Below are 12,920 nucleotides of genomic sequence, written 5' to 3'. Positions count from 1 at the left end.
CCTCTTTAGCGGAATATTCTGTCTATTAGTATGATATGGATTTTGATGGGGTGTAGCGCCAAAGACGAGCACCTATAGCTCTGAACAGTAGGCTAACTAGCTAGCTTGGAAAATGTACTAAGAAAATAAATGTGTTCAGAGCGCCTCAAATGGGCTAGGTGTTGTACAATGTGTAGAGTGTGTATTTAGAAATATTTTAATTGTAAATCTAGTACTTGCTTTTAGGTTTAATTTATTATTTAAAAAGAAAAACATTTCTTCTGTTATGTGCGATCAGTCCACGGGTCATCATTACTTCTGGGATATAACTCCTCCCCAACAGGAAATGCAAGAGGATTCACCCAGCAGAGCTGATATAGCTCCTCCCCTCTACGTCAGTCCCAGTCATTCTCTTGCACCCAACGACTAGATAGGATGTGTGAGAGGACTATGGTGATTATACTTAGTTTTTATGACTTCAATCAAAAGTTTGTTATTTTACAATAGCACCGGAGCGTGTTATTACTTCTCTGGCAGAGTTTGAAGAAGAATCTACCAGAGTTTTTTACTATGATTTTAACCGGAGTAGTTAAGATCATATTGCTGTTCTCGGCCATCTGAGGGAGGTAAAGGCTTCAGATCAGGGGACAGCGGGCAGATGAATCTGCATTGAGGTATGTAGCAGTTTTTATTTTCTGAATGGAATTGATGAAAAAATCCTGCTATACCGTTATAATGACATGTATGTATACACTTCAGTATTCTGGGAATGGTTTTTCACCGGAACTACTCTGTTAAAGGTCACTAATCCTTTTAATAAATATTGTCATGTTAAACGTTTTTGCTGGAATGTAGAATCGTTTACATTGCTGAGGTACTGAGTAAATAAATGTTTGGGCATTATTTTCCACTTGGCAGTTGTCTGCTTTAAATTGTGACAGTTTCGTTTCTCCTCACTGCTGTGTGTGAGAGGGAGGGGCCGTTTTTGGCGCTCTTTTGCTACGCATCAAAAAATTCCAGTCAGCTACTATTATATTTCCTGCATGATCCGGTTCACTGACAGATCTCAGGGGTCTTCAAACTTCTTTGAAGAGAGGTACATTCTCTCAGCAGAGCTGTGAGAATTTTTATTGACTGTGAATAAAAACGTTACTCTATAATTTTTTATGTCAAATTTAGTTATTTACTAATGGGAACAAACCTTTGCTAAAAGTTATGTTATTTTAAACTTGATGCTATAACTGTTTCAGTTCATTATCTCAACTGTCATTTAATCGTTTAAGTACCTCTTCGAGGCACAGTACGTTTTTGTTAAAAAAGATTATAACCAGGTTGCAAGTTATTGCTAGTGTGTTAAACATGTCTGACCCAGAGAATGATATCTGTGTCATTTGTTCCAATGCCAAGGTGGAGCCCAATAGAAATTTATGTACTAACTGTATTGATGCTACTTTAAATAAAAGTCAATCTGTACAATGTGAACAAATTTCACCAAACTGCGAGGGGAGAGTTATGCCGACTAACTCGCCTCACGCGGCAGTACCTGCATCTCCCGCCCGGGAGGTGCGTGATATTATGGCGCCTAATACATCTGGGCGGCCATTACAGATAACATTACATGATATGGCTACTGTTATGACTGAAGTTTTGTCTAAATTACCAGAACTAAGAGGCAAGCGTGATCACTCTGGGGTGAGAACAGAGTGCGCTGACAATACTAGGGCCATGTCTGATACTGCGTCACAGCTTGCAGAGCATGAGGACGGAGAGCTTCATTCTGTGGGTGACGGTTCTGATCCAAACAGATTGGATTCAGATATTTCAAATTTTAAATTCAAATTGGAGAACCTCCGTGCATTACTAGGGGAGGTCTTAGCAGCTCTCAATGATTGTAACACCATTGCAATACCAGAGAAAATGTGTAGGTTGGATAAATACTTTGCGGTACCGGCGAGTACTGACGTTTTTCCTATACCTAAGAGATTAACTGAAATTGTTACTAAGGAGTGGGATAGACCCGGTGTGCCGTTCTCACCCCCTCCAATATTTAGAAAGATGTTTCCAATAGACGCCACTACTCGGGACTTATGGCAAACGGTCCCTAAGGTGGAGGGAGCAGTTTCTACTTTAGCTAAGCGTACCACTATCCCGGTGGAGGATAGCTGTGCTTTTTCAGATCCAATGGATAAAAAATTAGAGGGTTACCTTAAGAAAATGTTTGTTCAACAAGGTTTTATATTGCAACCCCTTGCATGTATCGCGCCAATTACGGCTGCGGCAGCATTTTGGATTGAGTCTCTGGAAGAGAACCTTAGTTCATCTACGCTAGACGACATTATGGACAGGCTTAGAGTCCTTAAACTAGCCAATTCATTCATTTCGGAGGCCGTAGTACATTTAACCAAACTTACGGCTAAGAACTCTGGATTCGCCATACAGGCACGTAGAGCACTGTGGCTAAAATCCTGGTCAGCTGATGTTACTTCTAAGTCTAAATTACTTAATATACCTTTCAAGGGGCAGTCTTTATTTGGGCCCGGGTTGAAAGAAATTATCGCTGACATTACAGGAGGTAAGGGCCACGCCCTACCTCAAGACAAAGCCAAATCTAAGGCTAGACAGTCTAATTTTCGTCCCTTTCGGAATTTCAAACCTGGAGCAGCGTCAACCTCCACTGCACCAAAACAGGAAGGAGCTGTTGCTCGTTACAGGCAAGGCTGGAAACCTAACCAGTCCTGGAATAAGGGCAAACAGGCCAGGAAACCTGCTGCTGCCCCAAAGACAGCATGAACCGAGAGCCCCCGATCCGGGACCGGATCTAGTGGGGGGCAGACTTTCGCTCTTCGCTCAGGCCTGGGCAAGAGATGTTCAGGATCCCTGGGCGCTGGAGATCATATCTCAGGGATACCTTCTAGACTTCAAATTATCTCCCCCAAAAGGGAGATTTCATCTGTCAAGGTTGTCAACAAACCAGATAAAGAAAGAAGCGTTTCTACGCTGTGTACAAGATCTGTTATTAATGGGAGTGATCCATCCAGTTCCGCGGTCGGAACAAGGACAAGGGTTCTACTCAAACCTGTTTGTGGTTCCCAAAAAAGAGGGAACTTTCAGGCCAATCTTAGATTTAAAGATTCTAAACAAATTCCTAAGAGTTCCATCGTTCAAAATGGAAACTATTCGGACAATCTTACCTATGATCCAAAAGGGTCAGTACATGACCACAGTGGATTTAAAAGATGCTTACCTTCACATACCGATTCACAAAGATCATCAACGGTATCTACGGTTTGCCTTCCTAGACAGGCACTACCAGTTTGTAGCTCTTCCATTCGGATTGGCTACGGCCCCAAGAATCTTCACAAAGGTTCTGGGTGCCCTTCTGGCGGTACTAAGACCGCGAGGGATTTCGGTAGCTCCGTACCTAGACGACATTCTAATACAAGCTTCAAGCTTTCAAACTGCCAAGTCTCATACAGAGTTAGTTCTGGCATTTCTAAGGTCGCATGGATGGAAAGTGAACGAAAAGAAAAGTTCTCTTTTTCCTCTCACAAGAGTTCCATTCTTGGGGACTCTTATAGATTCTGTAGAAATGAAGATTTACCTGACAGAAGACAGGTTAACAAGGCTTCAGGATGCATGCCGTGTCCTTCATTCCATTCAACACCCGTCAGTAGCTCAATGCATGGAGGTGATCGGCTTAATGGTAGCGGCAATGGACATAGTACCTTTTGCACGCCTACACCTCAGACCGCTGCAATTGTGCATGCTAAGTCAGTGGAATGGGGATTACTCAGATTTGTCCCCTACCCTGAATCTGAATCAAGAGACCAGAAATTCTCTTCTATGGTGGCTTTATCGGCCACACCTGTCCAGGGGGATGCCATTCAGCAGGCCAGACTGGACAATCGTAACAACAGACGCCAGCCTGCTAGGTTGGGGCGCTGTCTGGAATTCTCTGAAGACTCAGGGATTATGGAATCAGGAGGAGAGTCTCCTTCCAATAAACATTCTGGAATTGAGGGCAGTTCTCAATGCCCTTCTAGCTTGGCCCCAATTAACAACTCAGGGGTTCATCAGGTTTCAGTCGGACAATATCACGACTGTAGCTTACATCAACCATCAGGGAGGGACAAGAAGCTCCCTAGCAATGGTGGAAGTATCAAAGATAATTCGCTGGGCAGAGTCTCACTCTTGCCACCTGTCAGCAATCCACATCCCGGGAGTGGAGAACTGGGAGGCGGATTTCTTGAGTCGCCAGACTTTTCATCCGGGAGAGTGGGAACTTCATCCGGAGATTTTTGCCCAAATACTTCGACGTTGGGGCAAACCAGAGATAGATCTCATGGCGTCTCGCCAGAACGCCAAGCTTCCTCACTACGGGTCCAGATCCAGGGATCCGGGAGCGGTTCTGATAGATGCTTTGACAGCACCTTGGAACTTCGGGATGGCTTATGTGTTTCCACCCTTCCCGCTGCTTCCTCGATTGATTGCGAAAATCAAACAAGAGAGAGCATCTGTGATTCTAATAGCGCCTGCATGGCCACGCAGGACTTGGTATGCAGATCTAGTGGACATGTCATCCTGTCCACCTTGGTCTCTACCTCTGAGACAGGACCTTCTGACACAGGGTCCATTCAAACATCAAAATCTAACTTCTCTGAAACTGACTGCTTGGAAATTGAACGCTTGATTTTATCAAAGCGTGGTTTTTCTGAGTCGGTTATTGATACCCTGATCCAGGCTAGGAAGCCTGTTACCAGAAAGATTTACCATAAAATATGGCGCAAATACCTATACTGGTGCGAATCCAAACGTTACTCCTGGAGTAAGGTTAGGATCCCTAGGATATTGTCTTTTCTACAAGAAGGTTTAGAAAAGGGTTTATCGGCTAGTTCATTAAAGGGACAGATTTCAGCTCTGTCCATCTTGTTACACAGGCGTCTGTCAGAAAATCCAGACGTCCAGGCCTTTTGTCAAGCTTTAGCTAGGATCAAGCCTGTGTTTAAAGCCGTTGCTCCGCCATGGAGTTTAAACTTAGTTCTTAACGTTTTACAAGGTGTTCCATTTGAACCCCTTCATTCCATTGATATAAAATTGTTATCTTGGAAAGTTCTGTTTTTAATAGCTATTTCCTCGGCTCGAAGAGTCTCTGAGTTATCAGCATTACATTGTGATTCTCCTTATCTGATTTTTCACTCAGATAAGGTAGTTCTGCGTACTAAACCTGGGTTCTTACCTAAGGTAGTTACTAACAGGAATATCAATCAAGAGATTGTTGTTCCATCCTTGTGTCCAAATCCTTCTTCAAAGAAGGAACGTCTTCTACACAATCTGGATGTAGTTCGTGCCCTCAAGTTCTACTTGCAGGCAACTAAAAATTTTCGCCAAACTTCTTCCCTGTTTGTCGTTTATTCTGGACAGAGGAGAGGTCAAAAAGCTTCTGCTACCTCTCTCTCTTTCTGGCTTCGTAGCATAATACGTTTAGCCTATGAGACTGCTGGACAGCAGCCTCCTGAAAGAATTACAGCTCACTCCACTAGAGCTGTGGCTTCCACTTGGGCCTTTAAGAATGAGGCCTCTGTTGAACAGATTTGCAAGGCTGCAACTTGGTCTTCGCTTCATACTTTTTCCAAATTTTACAAATTTGACACTTTTGCTTCTTCGGAGGCTATTTTTGGGAGAAAGGTTCTTCAGGCAGTGGTTCCTTCTGTATAATGAGCCTGCCTATCCCTCCCGTCATCCGTGTACTTTTGCTTTGGTATTGGTATCCCAGAAGTAATGATGACCCGTGGACTGATCGCACATAACAGAAGAAAACATAATTTATGCTTACCTGATAAATTCCTTTCTTCTGTTGTGCGATCAGTCCACGGCCCGCCCTGTTTTTTAAGGCAGGTAAATATCTTTTAAATTATTCTCCAGTCACCACTTCACCCTTGGTTACTCCTTTCTCGTTGATTCTTGGTCGAATGACTGGGACTGACGTAGAGGGGAGGAGCTATATCAGCTCTGCTGGGTGAATCCTCTTGCATTTCCTGTTGGGGAGGAGTTATATCCCAGAAGTAATGATGACCCGTGGACTGATCGCACAACAGAAGAAAGGAATTTATCAGGTAAGCATAAATTATGTTTTTTTTGGGATTGGAGTTTCTCCCAACCACCAAAGGTTCTCACCATCAGGAACAGGAATACTAGCCCATTAATTGGGTTTGACCTAAAAGACCCTTGACTTTATTCTCACCATCAGGAACCTCAGACGGACTCTCACCACTAGGAAAATAAGGTTTCTCCTACATTGGTGTATCCGGTCCACGGCTTCATCCTTACTTGTGGGATATTCTCAATCCCTACAGGAAGTGGCAAAGAGATCACACAGCAGAGCTGTCCATATAGCTCCCCTCAGGCTCCGCCCCCCCCCAGTCATTCTCTTTGCCGCTCTAAACAAGTAGCATCTCCACGGGAGGGTAAAGAGTTTGTGGTGTTAGATTTGTAGTTTTTATTTCTTCTATCAAAAGTTTGTTATTTTAAAATAGTGCCGGCTTGTACTATTTACTCTGAAGCAGAAAGTGATGAAGATTTCTGCTGAGAGGAATATTATTTTAGCACCAGTAACTAAAATCCATTGCTGTTCCCACGCTGGACTGTTGAATACCGGAGAACTTCAGTTGGGGGGAACAGTTTGCAGGCTTAACTGCTTCAGGTATGATCAGTCATTTTTCTAGCAAGACCCAGTAATGCTAGAAGACTGTCAGAAATCCCCCAGGGATAGGTAAGCCATTTTTCTCAGACTCTGTATAAAATGAGGGCTTAAATTAAGGGCTCAAAGCTGGTTGACACTATTGTGGGCTTAATCGATTGCTTTATTAGCATGATTCAGTATGAATAGGGTGTTTTTGAGACTTTTAAAACACTTGTGGGGTTTATTTTGGCGCCTGGCACTTATTTAGACACCTAACCTAGTCATAAAGGCCCCACCACTCTGGAATCAAGAGGGAGGGGGCCTCCTTTTCGCGCCTCAGTTGCGCAGTTGTTTTTGCTAGACAGTTCATGCAGCTTCATGTGGGGAGTCCAGAGACTTCAGAAAGGACTTCAAAGAGGCTTATTTCTTACTCAAATAATCCCTAAGGAAGGTAAAAGCCACAGTAGAGGCTGTGGCATTGTGCTGTAGTGTTTTTAACCGGTTAACTGCTGTTCTTAGCTCCGGTTTGGGCATTAAGGCGTTAATTGGTCTGAAAATTTGTGTGCAATCTTTTCAAAGCATTAAGACAATGTGGTGGAAATTTCATTAAAATCGGATGTTTATTTGATGTTTTTTTGATGTTTTAGTAATAAAGTGTGCACTTTTATTATTTAAAGACACAGTAACGTTTTTTTTCCAAAAATTATTTTTTATGCATTGTAGTGCTGTTTAAGTCTGTCAAACATGTCTGACCCTTCAGATAGCCTTTGTTCTGTATGTTTAAAGGCCAAGGCGGTGCCCCCATTAAATTTATGTGTGAAGTGTGCTATAGCGTCCAAACAGCTTAAGGACCGTACAGTCACGCTTAGGGATGTAGCCCAAGATGATTCTTTAGCTGAAGGTAGTGAGGATAGTCCGCTATCCTCTCCTTCTGTGTCAACACCAGCTATGCCCGTGCAAGCGATGCCCAGTACATCTAGCGCACCAATTAGCAGCAGTAATGGATAATTCTCTCGCAGCATTTTTATCCAAACTGCCAGCTTTTCCAAGAAAGCGTGATAGCTCAGTTTTAAATACAGAAAATGAGCAAGCTGACGCAGCGGATAATTTATCTATAGTACCCTCACATCAATCTGACTTGGCGGTGAGGGAGGGCCTCTCTGAGGGAGAAATTTCTGATACAGGAAAGGTTTCTCAGCAGGCTTAGCCAGATACCATAGCATTTAAATTTAAGTTAGAACACCTCCGCGCCCTGCGATATTCAATGCGCTCCAGGCCTGGCCTCAACTAGCGGAGGCCAAATTCATCAGATTTCAGTCGGACAACATGACGACTGTAGCGTACATCAATCATCAGGGAGGAACAAAGAGTTCCCTGGCGATGAGGGAGGTATCCAAGATCATCAAATGGGCAGAGGATCACTCCTGTCATCTATCAGCAATTCACATCCCAGGAGTGGACAACTGGGAAGCGGATTATCTGAGTCGTCAGACTTTCCATCCAGGGGAGTGGGAACTTCACCCGGAGGTTTTTGCCCAGTTAACTCAACTATGGGGCCTTCCAGATCTGGATCTGATGGCGCCATGTCAGAACTCAAAAGTTTCACGTTACGGGTCCAGGTCCAGGGATCCCAAGGCGACATTGGTAGATGCCTTAGTGGCGCCTTGGTCGTTCAATCTAGCTTATGTCTTTCCACCGTTTCCTCTTCTCCCCCGGCTAGTAGCCAGGATCAAACAGGAGAAGGCTTAGGTAATTCTGATAGCTCCTGCGTGGCCACGCAGGACTTGGTATGCAGACCTGGTGAATGTCATCGGTTCCACCATGTAAGCTACCTTTGAGGCAGGACCTTCTAATCCAAGGTCCATTCAAACATCCAAACCTAGTTTCTCTGCAACTGACTGCTTGGAGATTGAACGCTTGATTCTAGCTAAGCGTGGTTTTTCGGAATCAGTTATAGATACTCTGATCCAGGCTAGAAAGCCTGTCACCAGGAAAATTTACCATAAGATATGGCGGAAATATCTTTGCTGGTGCGAATCCAAGGGATACTCATGGAGTAAGATTAGGATTCCAAGGTTGCTATCTTTTCTCCAAGAAGGATTGGAGAAAGGTTTGTCAGCTAGTTCCTTAAAAGGACAGATATCTGCTCTGTCTGTTTTGTTACACAAGCGTCTGGCAGCAGCCAGATGTTCAGGCGTTTGTACAGGCTTTAGTCAGAATCAAGCCTGTCTACAGACCTCTGGCTCCTCCATGGAGTCTAAATTTAGTTCTTTCCGTTCTTCAAGGGGTTCCGTTTGATCCTCTACATTCCATAGATATCAAGTTACTATCTTGGAAAGTTTTGTTTTTGGTAGCTATTTCTTCTGCTAGAAGAGTTTCTGAATTGTCTGCTTTGCAGTGTAATTCACCCTATCTGGTGTTCCATACAGATAAGGTCGTTTTACGTACCAAACCTGGTTTTCTTCCAAAAGTGGTTTCCAGTAAGAATATTAACCAGGAAATAGTTGTTCCTTCTCTGTGTCCTAATCCAGTTTCTAACAAGGAACGTCTGTTACACAACCTTGATGTGGTTCGTGCTTTGAAGTTTTATCTAAAAGCAACTAAAGACTTCAGACAAACATCGTCCTTGTTTGTCGTCTATTCTGGCAAGAGGAGAGGTCAAAAAGCCACTGCGACCTCTGTCTTTCTGGCTGAAAAGCATCATCCGATTGACTTATGAGACTGCTGGAAGGCAGCCTCCTGAACGAATTACAGCTCACTCTACTAGAGCTTTGGCTTCCACATGGGCTTTCAAGAATGAGGCTTCTGTTGAACAGATCTGTAAGGCAGCGACTTGGTCTTCACTGCATACATTTACCAAATTTTACAAATTCAATACTTTTGCTTCTTCTGAGGCTATTTTTGGGAGAAAGGTTTTGCAAGCAGTGGTGCCTTCCGTTTTGGTTACCTGACTTGTTCCCTCCCTTCATCCGTGTCCTAAAGCTTTGGTATTGATTCCCACAAGTAAGGATGAAGCCGTGGACCGGATACACCAATGTAGGAGAAAACAGAATTTATGTTTACCTGATAAATTTCTTTCTCCTACGGTGTATCCGGTCCACAGCCCACCCTGGCATTTTGGTCAGGTTTAAATTTATATTTGTAAACTACAGTCACCACTGCACCCTATGGTTCTCCTTTTTCTCCTAACCGTCGGTCGAATAACTGGGGGGGCGGAGCTTGAGGGGAGCTATATGGACAGCTCTGCTGTGTGCTCTCTTTGCCACTTCCTGTAGGGATTGAGAATATCCCACAAGTAAGGATGAAGCCGTGGACCGGATACACCGTAGGAGAAAGAAATTTATCAGGTAAACATAAATTCTGTTTTCCTTTTCTTCACATTATTAACTTTTGACTTTTATTTGGATCTTCACATTTAGCCTTTTTTAGGATTTTGTTTCTTGGATTACAATCACTGACTTTGTTCTCTTTTTTCATTTTTTGAGCAGCATTTTTTCATTTTTTCCTTTGTAATTTTTTCAATTTTTCACATCATTTTTTTCACTTTTGAATAAGCAAGTTGACACTGTCTGTTTTCTTTATATTTGCAATCACTAAGGATAATTTTTCACTCCCTTTTTATACACATTATCACCACCAACACTGGTACATAATATCTCTTACGGTATCCTCCTCGTAGTCGATATCAGCAATCCATTCATTTGATTTACTGCATTTTATTAATCCACACATTGGATTGATTTCTTTCAGACATTGTTTGGAATTTTAACTTTCTCATATTTTAATTGGGGCTACCATTATTATTGCCTCTGTATCATTTTATATTCAGTGTTTTTTTTTTCAAAATCTTTTTATTAAGAATCCATAATACAACATACAGCAAAATGCATAGTTACATAATAATGACAGATGACATTTGTCCAGTAAGCGCTGTAATACACATCATTGCTAAAAGGAATAAAGTAACCAGGTATAATTAAACACGTATCACGGATTCTCATTTTAACCTTTTATAAATTAGTTTTAACAGTAACCTCAATGTCTATAACAGTGTCTATATTTATGTACCTTATCAGTTATTTAATAATTTAATATTTTAATAGTTTAATATCTGTACCAGTCTTTAAATTGAGCCAGTAATGGCTACGATCTACAGTATATATGTTCTCAGTTAATGTCAAGAGAGGGATTAGAGCTTCCAGTTGTAATTCTCTTAATATATTGTTCCCATGTTTGTTGAGCTTCAATAAAACATTCCCTATTACCAGACAGATATGAACTATACTCCTCCATTTCGATCATATCTGTGACTTTATTCTGCCAAAGTTTCACAGAAAAAACCTCAGTTGATTTCCAGTTCTGAGCTATCAAAACCTTAACGCTGTTTATCATAATTTTCAATAGTGGTTTAAAGTGGGCCTGAGAAAGCTTAATAGGCTTATTTAGGGAGAAGAGTCTGAAAAATGCTCTCAATTTCACTAATTATATTACGCCATAGCATGTTAATCTGAGAGCACCACCACCACATGTGGCTCATATTACTGCCAACATGCCCGCATCTCCAACAGCGATTGCTAGTCTTTGGAAACAATTTATATAACCTTTTAGGGGTCAGATACCAATCATGCAATATTTTGTAATTTATTTCTTTGATGGATGCGGATGTAGAGGCAGATTTAGTGTTGTGGAAAATGCTAGTTGCGGTCTGGGGGGTAATAATTATCCCTAACTCTTTCTCCCACATTTCAATAGAGCGCGGCAAATTGCCTGGGGGCGCTTGAGTAATAATATTATAAATGCGTGAGAGACTATGTTTGATTGGAGGTGAGGATGCGTATAGCTGTTCCAAGTTTGTTAGGGAGCGTACCAAATTTGCGTGTTGGTGGTGTGTTGTGATGTACTCTCCTATAAGAGAACCAGTTAGTAGCCCAGTCATGTCCCCTATCGACCAGTTGCTCTCGAGTGTATAATTGTTCGTTATTTATGATTTGCATTACTGGGACCTCGTAACTACCAACCTGTGTTTCAATGGATTTAGTCAATGATAGTAGGGAAAACTCGCTATTGTGTAAAAGTGATGTTAGAGGGCCTGGGCATGAAGAAATGTACGGATTCACTATATTAGAGGTGTCCCATCTTTTAAGAGTCTCTCGGGTGATTGGGTTATCTATCTGTCTACTCAACACTTGGGAGTTTGGGTGCCAACACACAGAAGGCAAGTCAGTACCGGGGCTCAAGTTTTCCTCCAGCAGAATCCATCTCTTGTGATTTTTGTGTTTTCTCCAATCAAGAATTCTTTGGAGAAATATGGATCTACGATAGGAATCTATATCAGAAACGCCTAAGCCTCCCTGAGCTGTAGAGCGTGTCATAGTAAGTTTGTTTATCCTAGGGGGGCGTCTATTCCAAATAAACGAACCGAATAGCTGCTGCATTTGTGATGTATAAGCGTTGGGTAATTGGATAGGGAGGGTTTGCATGATATATAACAGGCGTGGAAACACATTCATTTTAATAGTGTTAATCCTGCCTAACCATGACAGGTGTTTCCTAGTCCAGGAAGATAGGTCTCTCGTAAGAATATTCTTGATTGGGATATAATTTAATTTAAATAACGTGTCAAAACTGTCCGCTAGCTGTATTCCCAAATATCCCAGGGATTCCCTATTCCATTTAAATGGACATATTTTGGTTATGAGTGTTTCCGTTTGTTGGTCGATGGCCACGCCTAACATTTCAGATTTAGATTGGTTGATTTTAAAGTTAGATAATTTACAGAATGACTCCAAGTCTTTCATGAGGGATGGAATTGTTGTAACTGTATTTATCAAGGAGAAAAGGATGTCATCTGCAAAGAGGGACATCTTGTACTCTTCCCCCTCCACCACCAGTCCTCGCACTTCTTGATTTGATCTGATTTTGATCGCCAGGGTTTCAATAAGGCATGTAAATAACAAGGGGGATAGGGGGCAACCCTGTCTGGTGCCATTTGTAATGCGGAACGGGTCTGATAGGACTCTGTTGAGGACTACCCTGGCACCAGGTTTATTGTAAAGTGCAAAAATTCTATTTAGTGTCTTGTCACTGAGCCCAAAGGCCCGTAGTGTCATCTCTAGAAAAGGCCATCCGACTCTATCGAAGGCCTTTTCGGCATCGGTAGAGAGCCAGATTGAGGGGATATTTTTGGATTTGGCGTGCCACATCAAGTGTAAATTGCGCACAGTGTTATCCCTAGCTTCGCGATGGGGGACAAAACCAACCT

The 12,920-nt window shown here is 42.3% G+C and overlaps 1 protein-coding gene across 1 annotated transcript in view; it reads left to right on the top strand.

The window, feature by feature from the left end:
- Positions 1-12,920, top strand: part of IARS1 (isoleucyl-tRNA synthetase 1) — a 299,311-nt gene that overhangs the window by 175,485 nt on the left and 110,906 nt on the right. The gene's annotated exons all lie outside the window — the stretch shown is intronic.

This window comes from Bombina bombina, chromosome 7 (genome assembly GCF_027579735.1).
Source record: "Bombina bombina isolate aBomBom1 chromosome 7, aBomBom1.pri, whole genome shotgun sequence".
NCBI lineage: Eukaryota > Metazoa > Chordata > Amphibia > Anura > Bombinatoridae > Bombina > Bombina bombina.
The sequence above is the reverse complement of the archived record's forward strand: the minus strand, read 5'-3'. Positions and strand labels throughout refer to the sequence as shown.